Source organism: Nomascus leucogenys, chromosome 10 (assembly GCF_006542625.1).
Source record: "Nomascus leucogenys isolate Asia chromosome 10, Asia_NLE_v1, whole genome shotgun sequence".
NCBI classification, from domain to species: domain Eukaryota; kingdom Metazoa; phylum Chordata; class Mammalia; order Primates; family Hylobatidae; genus Nomascus; species Nomascus leucogenys.
In genome coordinates this window covers 2194540-2209090 of record NC_044390.1, presented here as the reverse complement: position 1 = coordinate 2209090, position 14551 = coordinate 2194540, and the positions used below count along the sequence as shown (strand labels likewise).

General features: G+C 48.3%; 2 protein-coding genes across 4 annotated transcripts in view; one reads left to right on the top strand and one right to left on the bottom strand.

Moving 5' to 3' along the window:
• Positions 1-14551, bottom strand: part of ZNF667 (zinc finger protein 667) — a 54612-nt gene that overhangs the window by 25122 nt on the left and 14939 nt on the right. The window contains exon 3 of one of the 3 annotated variants that reach the window (XM_030819537.1): positions 9910-10337. The gene's annotated coding sequence lies outside the window, so the exon portion shown is untranslated. Of the gene's footprint in view, positions 1-7555; positions 8064-9909; positions 10338-13142; positions 13272-14551 lie in introns of those variants that run through there. The other 2 variants (XM_003277224.2, XM_030819538.1) reach the window with 2 other exon arrangements.
• ZNF471 (zinc finger protein 471) overlaps positions 13996-14551 on the top strand; it is a 48677-nt gene continuing 48121 nt past the window's right edge. Inside the window, exon 1 of the mRNA XM_030819535.1 lies at positions 13996-14249. The gene's annotated coding sequence lies outside the window, so the exon portion shown is untranslated. The remainder of the gene's footprint in view (positions 14250-14551) is intronic.

The following is a 14551-nucleotide window of genomic DNA, read 5'->3' as shown; positions in this document are numbered from 1 at the left end:
TCAGAGACAGGATTTTGCCATGTTGCCCAGGCTGGTCTCAAACTCCTGGGCTCAAGCAATCAGACCGCCTAGGCCTTCCAAAGTGCTGGGATTACAGACATGAGCAACTGTGCCCAGGCTGGAACTCATTTTCATTCCAATCACTTCACTATTAAAACAATAATAAAATAAAATTTAAAATTATTGCTAAAATTATTAAAATTTACTGTTAATGTAAAATGAAAAACTGATACTCGATTTGGTTACTGTAAAACTTTAAAGTATGTCTGGAACAACTTGGGTATGTGACTCTGCTTTTCCAAAGGTTTTATGAAATTAAATACAGATCAGGTATCTCCACTAAAAATTAAGGGTCTAGATGGACCGTGTGTATAAAACTTGTATCAGATTTCAAAGACTCAGTATGAAAAAATGTAAACTATTAGTATGAAAAAATAACTATTTCATTGATAACTGTTTATATTGGCTACATGTTAAAATGTTAATATTTTGATATAATCAGTTAAATGTTATTAAAATTAATTTTAATGGATCAGGCACAGTGGCTCATGCCTGTAATCCCAATGCTTTGAGGCTGATGCAGGAGAATCACCTGAGCCTAAGAGTTTGAGAGCAACCTGGGCAATGCAGTGAGACCCCGTCTCTATAAAACATTAAAAAAGTAGCTGAGTGTGGTGGTGTGTGCCTGTAGTCCTAGCTACTTGGGAGGCTGAGATGGGAAGATTGCTTGAGCCTGGGAGGCAGAGGTTGCAGCGGGCCAAGATCATGCCACTGCAGCCCAGCCTGGGTAGCAGAGTGAGACTCTGTCTCAAAAACAAAGCAAAACAAAACAAAATTAACTTTAATGATAAATGTGTTGCTTTTTACCCTTTTCAATGTAGCCTCTGGAAAATGTAAAATTATATGCCTCACATTATGTTTCTGTAGGGCAGTGCTACCGCATGCTCTATTATTGTATTGCCCCGTTTTCCACATAGCACTCACCGCTTTCTGAAAACAGCGTGTTTATGTGGGTGTTTATGTGGGTAGTACCTCCCCCCTCCCTAAACACACACAATGATCTGGGCTGGAAAGCAGAGACTCTGTTTTGTTCACCGCTCTACTCCCAGGGCTGAGAACCTACCTAGCACAGAACAGGTGCCCAATAAACACTTGTTGACTAACTCAACCAAATCCTCAGTGTGCTGAAACCCCATCCCAGAGACACAGTTCTGCTGCAGCCATTCCCTGGCCCTCCACATGTGTCTTTGGAGAGGACAGAAATGGGGACATACTTTTCACTTCCCTTACTGTGGAAAGCTTGACATCTTGAGAAAATGATGCAATGAATGCCTATTTACTCTTCACCAAATGCTGACATTTTTCCTACCCTTTTTTAAAAAGGCAGTTGTCTGAAAGTTGTAGACATGACAGTTCATCCCTAAATGTTCCAGCACACGCCTTCAAAGAATGCCATCATCATACCCTGCTGCCAACAACAGCAGAAATGTCCCCAAAAGCTTTTTGTGACTTTGTAATGAAAACAGTACAGCAGGATACAGCCTGGAGAATGGAAATAACGGATGTTCCCTCTACAGATATTTGTTTCGTCCCCATAGGGGTGGAGGTAGAAGAAGATAAATAAATCCCAGGCCATCAGGCTTGAGTTCAGAGTTAGGTAACGGATATGTTTTGATACGAAACATGGATCCTAAGATGGCCTTGTCCTATTTAAGAGAAGCTAGGCAGAAGAATGCTTGGATTATTACATTTCTCTCTTTGTAGGATAAAGTAGTAGTTAAGAATAGGAATACTAAGATGAATTATTAACAAGATGAATAAATGTTGAGTGCTTCCATGTGCTAAGCAACACTGAAGATTATCATTTTAATTCTCACATCTGGTGGCAAGTCCAGTTCTAATGCCATTTTCCAGATGGGGAGGTGGAAGCACAGAGAGGAAGGAATCACTTGCCCAACATCATAAGGTGGACCAGTGGCAGAGCCAGCGTTCAAACCTAGACATTTGCCCCGAATGCCTGGCTCTTAACCATACTGTGTGGCTCCCTCACCTCTGCCCATGTCAGAGGAAACAAGCTGAGCAGAGAAGACCAGCAGGGCAGGTTTGAGGCTGCTCTCCCAAGAGGCCTGTGTGCAGGGTCAGCCCCAGGCTGGTGTCTAAGGACCTGGCTGGGAGACCATTCCCTACACGGATATAAAACTTTTCCTGACTGTTAAGAATACCTTCAGCTTCACTGTATGCTGCAGGGAGCACACAATTTACGCCTTATGCTGAACCCCTGCTTTCCTCCTGGGAGTCTGCAATATTGTTATCTGCCAAGCAGAGGATGCCGATGTAACCAGCTCACAATAACAAACGTGGACACTGAGTCTCTAACGGGCATGCTGTGTAGACAGCACCTCGCATGTGTTGCTCTAACTCGTTACTAAGGGAATTAGTATTTCACTCAGGACCGCACTGGGAGAGGACTCCCAGGAGCCTGGCCTTGGCTTCCCCAGGCTCTGCTCTGTGCACCCTTCCCTTTGCTGATACTGCTCTGCATTTTTTGGCTGTAATAAATCATTAGCTGTGAGCATGACTACAGGTTGGGTCCTGGGAGGCCCTTGAGAATGCTGGACCTGGGAGGTGGCCCTGCAGACTCTGAAACATAAGCCAGTAAGAGGTAACCCCTCCTCTATCATACCCCTCAGCTGTATCAGCCTTAGAATGAGGATCCAATGAACAGTCATTCTGCAACAGATGGGGTTGAGGTGGGCACATGATCAATGTCCTGGCCCCAATGGGAGGCAGCTGGAGGTGTGGCTTCCCAGCCCCTCAGGAGGGTGCCCTGAGCCACACCCCACTCCTCTGGTGCTCTTGTTAGAGGGACCCCTGGTTACCAGGCCTCTGGTTTAATAAAACATGACTAGAGTGACTCTATCTTAAAGTGAGTAGCTAGGCGCTCACAAGGCCCCCGCTATAATGTTAATGCTTACAGTCTGAAAGTAGCCACATCCTGAGCTGATCACCTATTACAATTACAGAAAATCTATGGACACACAGAACATCTCCCACCAAGCCTGCAGAATGTCCAGATGTCCTGAGACTGCAGCCCACTTTACTCAGAGATAACATCAATGACCAGGCTTAGGCTGAAGGATGAATGGTCACTGATAGCACAAATAGCCCTACCTTTAGTGAGCGCATCTGCACATTCCAGGTTTAATGATAGCTCCTTACAGTTTCCCATTCCTTCTCCTGCTTTCTGAGAACACCCTACTCTGTAACAGAGTAGTTTCCAATAAACTTGCTTCTTTCACTGTGCTCTGACTCACCTTGAATTCCTTCCTGTGCAAGATCCAAGAACCCTCTCTTATGGTCTGGATTGGGACCCTCTTTTCCAGCAACACTCACTGGGCAAGAAGCGGTGGGGACCCATGCAGGTGAGCCATGGTCCAGGAGGGGCCTCTAATTAGCACTGTGTGCCATGCAGGCCACATCAGGCTAAGGGGGATACTTGACTTCATCTGCCTGGGAGTGAGGGCACTGGGGCATTAGTGACTGTGGTAGACCAGAGTTATGGCCCCCCGCAAAGATATGGACATCCTCATCTTCAGAACCCATGAATATGGCACCTTACATAGCAAAAGGAACTCTGCAGGTGTGATGAAGTTAAGGATCTTGGGGGCGGGGGAGATTATTCTGAAAATGGAAAATACACAAACCGTTTTTCCTCTGCTGTCACACCACAACAATCCATGACCACATGTGTGAGGAGTTTTCCCCACACACCAAAATGAGAAAACCCCGTCTCCACTAAAAATACAAAAATTAGCACATGCCTATAATCTCAGCTACTCTGGAGCCTGAGGTAGGAGAATTGCTTGAACCTGGGAGCAAAGGTTGCAGTGAGCCAAGATCACACCACTGCACTGCAGCCTGGGTGACAGAGCGAGACTTTGTCTCAAAAACAACCACAACAAAATCTCTGGACCCCAAAATCACTAAGCCAAAGGGAAGTCAAGCTGGGAACTGCTTCAGGCAAACCTGCCTCCCCTTTTATTACTAACCACGTACCTCCCTCACACTATGCCCACAAGAAAATTCTTTTTGGACAAAGGACACACAGAACTCATGAGATAAAAGCATAGCTGATTGCTCCCTTTGCCCTATTTCACTAAGCCAGACCAAGGCATAAGTGACTACTCCTCTACCCTCCTGTCACATGTAAACTGTGTGTTCAGTGAAAGGCTCATCAGAGACTTGAAGGAATGCAACTGTTTGTCTCTTATCTACCTATGACCTGGAAGGCCCCTCCCTAGCTTCGAGTTGTCCCACCTTTCCGGACCAAACCAATGTACATCTCACACATACTGGCTGATGTCTCATGTCGCCCAAAAATGTATAAAACCTAGCTGTGCCCCGACCACCTTGGACACACATGTCAGGGCCTCCTGAGGCTGTGTCATGGGTGTGTCCTTAGCCTTGGCAAAATAAACTTTGTAAATTGACTAAGACTTGTCTCCGATATTTTGGGTTCACAGACATCACTTTGGAAATTCTAAGATTTCAGGAGTTTTATGCCAGGAAACAGGTTAAAGGCTAAATAGTTATTTCTCAATAGCACAATCCTGGATTGCCCAAGTGGGCTCAACATGATTACAAAGGTCCTCTTTATAAAAGGGAGGCAGGAGGATCAGCGTCAGACAGAAAAAGAAATTGCAAGATGGAGGCTATGCTGCTGGCCTTGAAGATGAAGGAGCACCTGCTGACATGGCTTTGTAGCTCTGCCTTTCAGGACTGTAAGAGAATAAATGAGTGTAGCTTGAAGCCATTAAGTTTGTGGCAATTTGTCACAGCAGCAAGAGGAAATGAATACAGTGACCCTTCCACCATTTCCTTCCAGTCTTCATGCCCAATAAATGGGCTTCTTTTGCTTTGTCAGTGACCTGGTGCTGAAAACATCTGTAATTCAGGGGAATTACAGGGCTAGGGTGAGATGAAGAGGTCGGCTGGTGATCGCTGAAGCCGGCCTGTGAGGCCACTCCGAGAGGCAGAAAGGAGGCCTGAAACAGCAGCTCTGCCTGCCTCCCTCTTGCACGCGTGCACACACACACATGCACGCACGCATATCCAGAGCTCCCTCATGCTAAGGAAGCTCAGGGTCCTGCCTTGTTTTAGCCAAGGTCAAAGGGAAGGGCAAGGCGGCCTCCACTGGTGGTAAACACATCACTCTGGGGTCAGACTACCTGAGGGTGGCAAGTGTTCCTATCAGCTGTGTTACCCTGCGCAAGCCATTGAACCTATCTGTGCCGCAGTTTCCTCACCTCTCAACTGGGGACAATACAGAACCTACTTCTGGAGGGAGTTGTAAGAATGAAGAATCACATTCGGGTCCTACACCCCCACCCCCATGCCAGTGCCTCCCTGCTAGTCCCTGAAGGGGCTGCCACAGCCCCACCTCACTTCCTGCGGTCTGCTCAAATCTCACCTCCTCAACAAGCCTCACTAACCATTCTATTTAACAATGCAAGCTGTCCCAACCTACCCTTCACAGCTAGTTCAGATATTTCTTTTTTCGGTAGCTCTTATTGTGGTGTAACTCACTGCAGAATTTGCTTATTATGCTTACTGTCAACCGTCCTGAGGACAGGCGTCTCTGTATTCCAAGTGCCTTAGACCAGCATCCAGCACACGGAAAGGGCTTAAGTGTTTGCTAACTGAATGACTGAATGGCTCTGTGATAAATATTAACTTTCTTTACCAACACTTTTTCAAGGAGCCTTCCTTCACCCACTAAACCAGGGTGAGGGTATCCCTCACATGTATCAGGTGCCACGTCTTCACAGCGGAAACACATTCCATTGTGAGCACATTTGCCTTCTGGCTTTACCTCTTGTCCTCTACCAGACAATGCGTTGACCAATGTTCTCATGTGTGCAGCTGTGTGACCTTGGGCAAGTTACTGAACCTTGCTGGGTCTTTACCTCCCTCCTTTACATCTGCAAAGGGAGGACAAAGGGCTGTTGGAGGATGAGATGAGATCATATCAGTCAGTGCTCCATTAAGGTAAACTGTATTTACCATCATTGCTGTTGAGGTTACAAGTGCCAGGTGGGGCCAGTTCTGTGGGATGTGAGTTTGGGAAAAGGTCGCATTGACCGTCCTTTGCCCACGTGCTCTATGCATGTGCTCAGGTGTGTGTGTTGAATGTACTCCATGCCTGGGCAGCAACATCACCTCCTCAGTTAATAATGATGAGAATGAAAGCTGTGCTGGATCCTTTATATGCATTACACCATCTCCTTTAACCTTTAATGGCAAATCAACCACCCAGAGTCCTTATTTTCCATCGCGGGGATGAGAGAGGGATGATGACCCGCCTGTTGTTACAGAGCTTTAACTGATGGAGCCTGGATTTGAGGCCCTATCCACAAGCCGCACACTTGGCACTCCTCACACAGGGCAGGAGTCCACTATCCACCCTGGCAGGGTACGGGAGGTGTCAGTGTGGTGAAATGCTTCCTGAAAACATCCCTATATGTATGTTTATGTCATAGTAGAGTGGCCACAGGAGTTGGGGAAAATTTGAGCATATCATGTTAAGACTGAGGAGCGAGGGCTTGGTGACGAACTGAGCAGAGTGGCCTTCGATTCTGACTTTTCTGAGCGAGGTTTCCTTCGTACAGAGATGGGGACCAAGAGGCCTGCCCTGAATCCTGGACACCTGAATTCTGGGCTGTGTTAGACCCTAGGACAGTGGTGTGCTGGGGAATGTTTAACAAGCAGCTTGCTGCAGGGGTGATTTATAGTGTTTACAACTTCCATGGAGTAAATACTCTGATATGGTTTGGATCTGTGTCCCCATCCAAATCTCCTGTTTAATTGTAATCCCCAATGTTGGAAGTGGGACCTGGTGGGAGGTGACTGGATCTTGGGGATGGATCCTTCGTGAATAGTTGAGCACCATCCCTTTGGTGCTGTTCTCATGATAGAGTTCTCACGAGATCTAGTTGTTTAGAAGTGTGTAGCACCACCCCCCTGCCTCTTTCTCCTGCTCCCACCGTGTAAGACACCACCTCCCACGTTGCCTTCTGCCATGAGTAAAAGTTTCCTGACGCCTCCCTGAAGCTGCTATGCTTCCTGTACAACTTGTAGAACGATGGGCCAATTAAACTTTTCTTTAAAAATTACCAGTCTCCGGTATTTCTTTACAGCAGTGTGAGAACAGACTAATACACACTCCCACCACAGCAGGTTGTAAGCTATTGAACTGATGTCACTTGGCATGGGGCTGAATGGCTTGGGTGAGCCAGCTCCAGCACACCACCGCTGCAGGGCCTTTGAGAACAAAGCCCTATTCTTTGCCTGGGAATTCTCAAACTTTGGGCAGACATCCCTGAAAAGTACAGGAGGGCTAATGCCTATTTCTGTGGTTTGAGATATATCCCAAAGCAGCTGCTCGTAACAGAAAACTCTTTTGATTTCTTGTTTTGAAACATGTTCATTTGTGCATATTACTTCATAATAAATCTGGGTTTGTGTTAATGTAAAAATCATGTTTTAAATGATTTACCAGATAAGCAGATCACTTGGCTTTCCCCTTCCAATCACTTAGGTAAAATGACTTGTTCCGGGAAGTTGTAATGCATTCATCCTGCAGTTTTCACAGGTGTGTGCACTCAGCCATGCACCCCAAATTTGAGAAGATGATTCTTGTCTGATATGGTCTGGCTGTGTCCCCACTCAAATCTCATCTTGAATTATAGCTCCCATAATTTCCACATGTTGTGGGAGGGACCCGGTGGGAGATAACTGAATCATGGGGGTGGTTCCCCCACGCTGTTCTCATGGCAGTAAGTCTCATGTGATCTGATGGTTCTGTACAGGGAAACCCTTCTCGCTTGGCTCTCATTCTCTCATTCTCCCTGTGGCCATGTAAGACGTGCCTTTCACCTTCCATCACGATTGTGAGGCCTCCCCAGCCATGCAGAACTGTGAGTCTAGGTATGTCTTTATCAGCAGTGTGAAAACAGACTCATACATTGTCCATAAAATAATTTTCTTCAAGGAACTCGGCACTACTGGGGAAGAAAGAACAGCAGTTCGATATTAGGTAATCCTGGATTTAAAGCTTGCCTCTGCCAATTACTGGCTGTGAAAAAGTTACACAAAGCCTGTTTGCTCATCTACACAATGAGGTAAAGAAAACCTACCTCACCTCTGCTGTTAAGATATTTACATGTGATGTCTTTGGTAACTTGACCATGGTCATTGCTTGCCTTCCTTTTCCTTTTCAACTCACAATACAGTTGACCCTTGAGCCATGTTAGTTTGAATTGTGAGGGTCCACTTATATGCAAATTTTTTTCAGTGGAAGTTACACTGAATGTGCCTACCTCTCCGGTCTCCCCTTCCGGCTCCTCCACCTTTTCTACCTCTGAGACAATAAGAGCAGCCCCTCCTCTCCCTCCTCAAGCCTACTCAACTTGAAGGCCACGACAATGAAAACCACTCCTACTTAATGAACAGTAAATACATTTTTCTTATGATTTTCTTAATAACATTTTCTTCTCTCTAGCTTATTGTAAGAATAGAATATGCAATACATGTAACACACAAAATATGTGTTAGTAGACTGTTTAGGTTATTGCTTAGGTGCCAGTAAGGTGACCAGTAGACTATTAGTACTTAAGTCTTCGGGGAGTCAAAACTATATGTGGATTTTCTACAGTACAGGGGGTTGGTACCACTAACCCCTGCACTGTTCAAGGGTCAACCATATAACAAGCATCCAAGAGACCAGTGAAGACTGAGACCCACTAAAAAGGCTGAGATTAGAATTCTTATCCAGTGCTGGAGGAGATAAATTGGTGTGACCTCAATGGAGGGCAATTTAGCAATGTCTTTAAGACTGAAGATCCACATTCTTTAACCCTGTTGTACTCTTTAATCCAGCAACCTTATTTCCTGTACATGGCTTCAGACAACTTTGCACATGTGCACAATGAGAGACACACAAGGGTATTCACCATGGCAGAGTTTATAGAAAGAGGCAGTACATTTCCTTGGGTAAGGGTGTGGGCCTGCAGCAGGCTGTCTAGGTTCAGTATTTAACTCTGCCGTCTGCTATCTGTGTGGACTTAGACACTCTATGTGTCCTCTCCGGGCCTGAGCTTCCTCATCTGTAAGATGAGACAAAACACAGTAATGACTTCACAGGGTTGTGGTAAAGATTAAATGAGTCAAAATACGTAACACATTTAGAGTAGTGCCAGGAAGCAGGGCCAATGCTAAGAATTTTATTATTACTACCACTATCAGGAGACTGGAAACAACCTAACAGCCCATCAATAGGAAAATGGCTAAGTGAATATTACATGCATATAATGAGACATCACATATTAAAAGAAACAAAGGAGAACCATAGTAGTGATTCCTAATTGGGGGAAATTTTGCCCCCCATGGGAAAATTGCAATGTCTGAGGCTATTTTTGGTTGTCACATCTGGGAGGTGGGGTGCCCCTGGCATCTAGTGAGTGGAGGCCAGGGATGCTGCTCAGCATCCTGCAATGCACAGGACAGCCCTCCAGAGCAGAGAAGGAGCTGGCTCAAAACGTCCAACTGTGCCAAGGCTGAAAAACCTCCAGGATAAAATGGTATTATAAGGGCAAAAATATAGAAAAGCCATTTAGAGAAAAACAAAATATAGTACACAAATACACGACTTTGAAAAGGCTCTGGAAAGATAAACAAAAAGTTTGTAGCAGTGACTGTCCCTGAAGAAAGGAACCAGGTTATATGTGTGGGAAAGGAAAAAAAATCCAAAACCCGCTTTTTCCTCTCTATACTTTGGCATTTTGTGTCATGAATGTATAATTACATCTTCAAAACAACAAACGAAATAAAAGAAGGCTGGATCGCACATACCGCATCAAGGCAGGGCTGTAAACCTGGCTCGTCTTCTGAGTCCCTGATGATAGATGAGAAAGGGCTTTGAAAGGCACAGAGCTACGTCCTCCTGAGGTGAGGACGGCTGGAACCTGGATGGGAACATGCTTCAAAGAGTTACTGAACCGTGGTTGTGCCTCCCCTATGAGGCAAATAACTGAGGGGACTTCCCCTCCTTCCCTGGTTCCCCTTTGAGCCTGGGGGGCTGTGCTGGGTATTGAATTGGGGGAGGGTCCTGATATACTGAAAACCAGCCATTAAATGCACTGCCACAGCCTCATTGCCTCCTTTGGGCCAGTCAGCTTTTGCTGTACCAGCCGTCAAATATTCAAAGATCACTCCTGGCCTGAACCTGCCAGCCCCAGAGGCCAGGGACATATGTAGGCAATTTCTCCAAAGACCTCGGCCTATGTATATGCATGTCTAGCCTGCCATTTCCCCACTTTGCCTGGGAACACATTAGGTTTCCTCACTCGCAGGATGGGGCTAGGAATACCCCTACTGCAGGGAAGTGCAGCTGTGAGGACTGTTTTTGATAAGACGTCGAAGCAGAGGTCACTCGCATCCTCCCCCTGACTCCTCCAAATCAATTTATCTCATTCCCAGAGGCCTCAAAGGGGCCTGGGCTGCAGGCACTCAGAGCTGTAGCTCTCAACCCTGTGCGTACATTAGTCTCTTGGGAGCTTGCTAATAAATAGTCACAGCTGATGGCAGTTCAGTATGCCAGACCAATTAAATCAGAATCTCTGGGGATTGAGTCTGACCCACCCCCCCACACTTTTTTTTTTTTAAATAAAGCATTCCAAGGTGACAGTAACATGAAGCCATCGTTTAGAATAACGTTCGAGTCTCAGAGTCTCAAAGACAGGGCTAGAGATCTGACCTGTTTCTGTTGAAGTCAAGACCTCAGTGAAGAGAAAAGTCTTTGGTTAAGATCAAAGTCAAACTCTTAGATTCCCTAATCAAGGGATTCCAAAGGGTCACCACTGGTGGCCATTCCTGGCTCTGGAGTTGACCAAGATGCCCATGGGAGACCTGGATGTTGACTCTGAAAAGAACATCTGCCAACACCCTGTAATCCCTTTACCCTGCTTTACTTTTCAAAATACCTATCAGCACCTATTAAAGACTTTATTTTTGTCTCTCCTACTAAATATAAGTTCCAGCTGAGTAAAAACCTTGCCTGTTTTGTTGAGACTAGCACAGTGCCCAATCCATGGGAGGCACTCACTGGCTGAATGAATGAATGCATCTCGGAGCTTACCCGGGCTGCAGGCCCTTTCTTCTCATCTCAGAACACTATCCCTTTATCATCTCTTCCCTCCCCGCCTTCCCCAGCTCCCTTACTCTTCTCTGTCATCATGCCTTGGGTCTGTCCATGCGCTTGCATCACGGTCCTCTCAATCAGAGTGATTTTGCCCCTGCAGGGGACATCTGACAGTGTCTGGAGACATTTTTTTTTGCTTGTCACAACCCGCAGGGAGGTGCGGTGTGCTACTGGCATGGTAAATAGAGCCCAGGGTTGCTGCACAACATCCTATAATACATAGAATAGCACCCCCTCCCACTTCCCAACAAAAAACTATCAGGCCCCAAATGTCATAGTGCCAAGGCTGTGAAACACTGGTCTGGACAGAAACATTTCCAGACCCATGTGTTATATGGAAACATCCCTTAGTCCCTAATACTTCAAAGTTCTGTTCTTGACCCCATGGGCTCTCTAGGGACATCTCCATCAGGAAGATCCTTTGTTCCTGACCCCACCTCCTCTACCCTAATGCTGCCCTCCCAGGACCCTGACTACACAATTCTGAACCTAAGCCCTGATCTAGACATCCAAGTTATTTTACCTCTGGACCTGAAACCTTTACTCTGGGGCTCATCCTTTTGCATTTCTACCTATGGATTTTATTCTCCAGGTGTGGGACGCCTGCGGCTATTATGCTAATAATAAAATGATGACCATTTATGTGGCACTTCCTTGTGCCAAGTTCTACTTATGCTCACCATAAACCTGAGGTTGGTTGTTATTACTACTGTTTTACAGGTGAACCGAGGGGTGGTGGACTTAAGTAAGCTCTCCCAGTCACACAGCTAGCCAGTGGTGAAACCAGGAGTCAACACCAGACAGCAGGGCGCCATAGTCCATGCTCTTAATTTTCCAAGCTACCCTGGTAGGAAGGGGACACAACCATACGCAGCGTCAGTGGAGGGCTCTGTCCTCCACTCAAATGCACACATGCAGAAAACAGACAACGCAGGTGGTTGGCGGGGGCAGCGCACCACTGCTCAACTGGAGATGGTCAGATGCCCTGGTATGTGGACAAAGATCGCCCAGTCCCAAGTTCAGAGATGCAAACTCCTCCAGTATTCACTACTACCTCTGTCTCTGTATAGGATCAAAGAAAAACGACCACCAGCACCATAACCAACACCTAAACACGGTGATTAGTATGTGACAAGCTCTGTGCAGGGTGTTTCAGCTACGTCATCCCATTTAATCTTCCCAATAACACCCAGGCAGGTTCTATTAATATGCTATTTTACCAAGGAGGAAAGTCATGCACAATTAAACAGTTCCACAGATTTCCAGGGCAGCCCATCACACCTTAGAGCTGCTCAGAATTCTCCCCCTGTGGGCCTCCATTTCCATGGTTACAGTGAGATATACACCAGAATGGCACAGTCACACACTCATAACCGCAAAGCCACTGACGCTAAGTGGCAGACAGACGCCCAGGCAAGTCACACAGTAACCCAAGGCTACAATAAACGCCCACATCAGCCTGACACTGACACACGCACACACTCCAGAAACACAAATCTTCACAGCCAGCGTCACACACCCACTCCCGGCTTCCCACTGGCTCCATTGTTTCCTTCGCGTGGGTCACGCAGCGATACACATCCGCGGTCCGGACATAGCTCCCTCACACACAGGCACACACGGCTCGCCTCACACGCGGCGCCCACTTCACACTCGGGCGCACAAGCCCCGAGAGCCACAGCGGCGAAAGGGCGCAAACCTCACGGCGTCGCGGGCCGAGAACCCACGCAGGCGCGATCCCACCGCCCACGCAAGCACCCGCGCAGACGCCCACGCCATCGTGGACGCGCAAACCCACGCACGCCTGGGCAGGAACGTCCACGCAGTGGCGAGCGCGCCGCCCACGCCTTCAGAGACACACCCACACTCTCGCCAGCCCCCTCACCTCGGTCTTCCCAGGCTCCGACCCCAGCGGCGACCACCGTGACAGCCGCGCAGGGACTCAGCGCCTGCGCACTCCCCTCCGGGACCCCGGGACCACGCGCTGCACCCCCCTTCACACACGCACCACGCAGGCGGGAGCGTGGCCCCGCCCCCAAACAAGGCCACGCGGCGCGCGCTCACCCGCCTCTCGGGGACAGTACCACCAGCCCCGGCCTGAGGCCCCGCCCCCTCAGCGCCACACGCACAAGCGCGTTCGCACGATCGGTGCAGTCCTGAGGGCGGACGCGCGAGGTCCCGCGCCTGCGCACACCCCCGGCGCTGGCACGCGCACCGGGCTCCTAGGGGACGGGCGCACGGCCCTGCTTTTCATCCTCTCAGGAGGTCACGTGTGGACACTGAGGCCCTTCCTCGAGCTCTTTAACCAAACTCAACCTCCCCAATTCGCCGCCTTCCCCGCTCCCACAACCACACGTTCCCCTGTGAAGGCTTATTGTCCCCAGCCCGCCCCCACCTTCACGAGGTTTGGAGCCGGCCTCACCCGCGGACGCCCCCCCCCCACCCCCACCCGCGCGTGCGCACTACGCAGTCATCCTGCAACATCCAGAAGCCACCGGGATGCGCGAGGCTGTGGAAGGTCCCACCCAGAACGTGAGGTGAAGAAGGCTTGGGCTGCGCTGGTTCTACTCTGTCCGGGTCGGAGATGAACTGACCCGGGAGAGCAGTGGAGGATGTTTCTTTCTGCCAACAGTGGGGACTCACCTGCACGTTTTGCGAAGAGGCCCACAGTCCTTTGCGTGGCGCCCGGACTACATTTCCCAAAGGCCCCTGCGCGGCCTGCTGCTGTTCCATGCGGTGTTGCGCCTGCGCAGCCGGCGGGCTAGCTGTGAGACCGACTGCGTCGGGGTTGAGACGGGGTACACGAGGCTGACCCCGGGGGGGAGAAAGGACGAGGAGGGGCGGGCAGCGGAAGGTCCGGGAGTGTCCGCCATAAAGTCGTTTGAGGTGACCGTTCCGTAATTGTGAGTCTGTGAGAGAAGATGTAAAGTATGGCCTCGTCCCGGTCATCTGGACGTGCGGGTCCCGGGTTTTGATCGCGCCGTTTGTGTAGGTGAGACCCACATTGTGTTACCCTGAACATGTGTGAGGACGAACCTTTGTGTTTTCTTATACGTGTGTCTCTGAGCCGATTTTTGTGGTTTTGTACGTGGCGGGGGGCACTGATTTTGAATATGTGTGTATGTTCTGGACATTTGTTTAGCTTCTGCATCCACTTTTGCGGAAGGGCAGAGTTGAGTAGGTGGCAACAGGTAATGTGTGGCCCCACAAAGCCTGAACTATTTACTGTTGACTCTAGAGCCCAGTTTTTGCGGTGTGTACACCTCTGTGGGGAACCACTGATTTTGAATATGT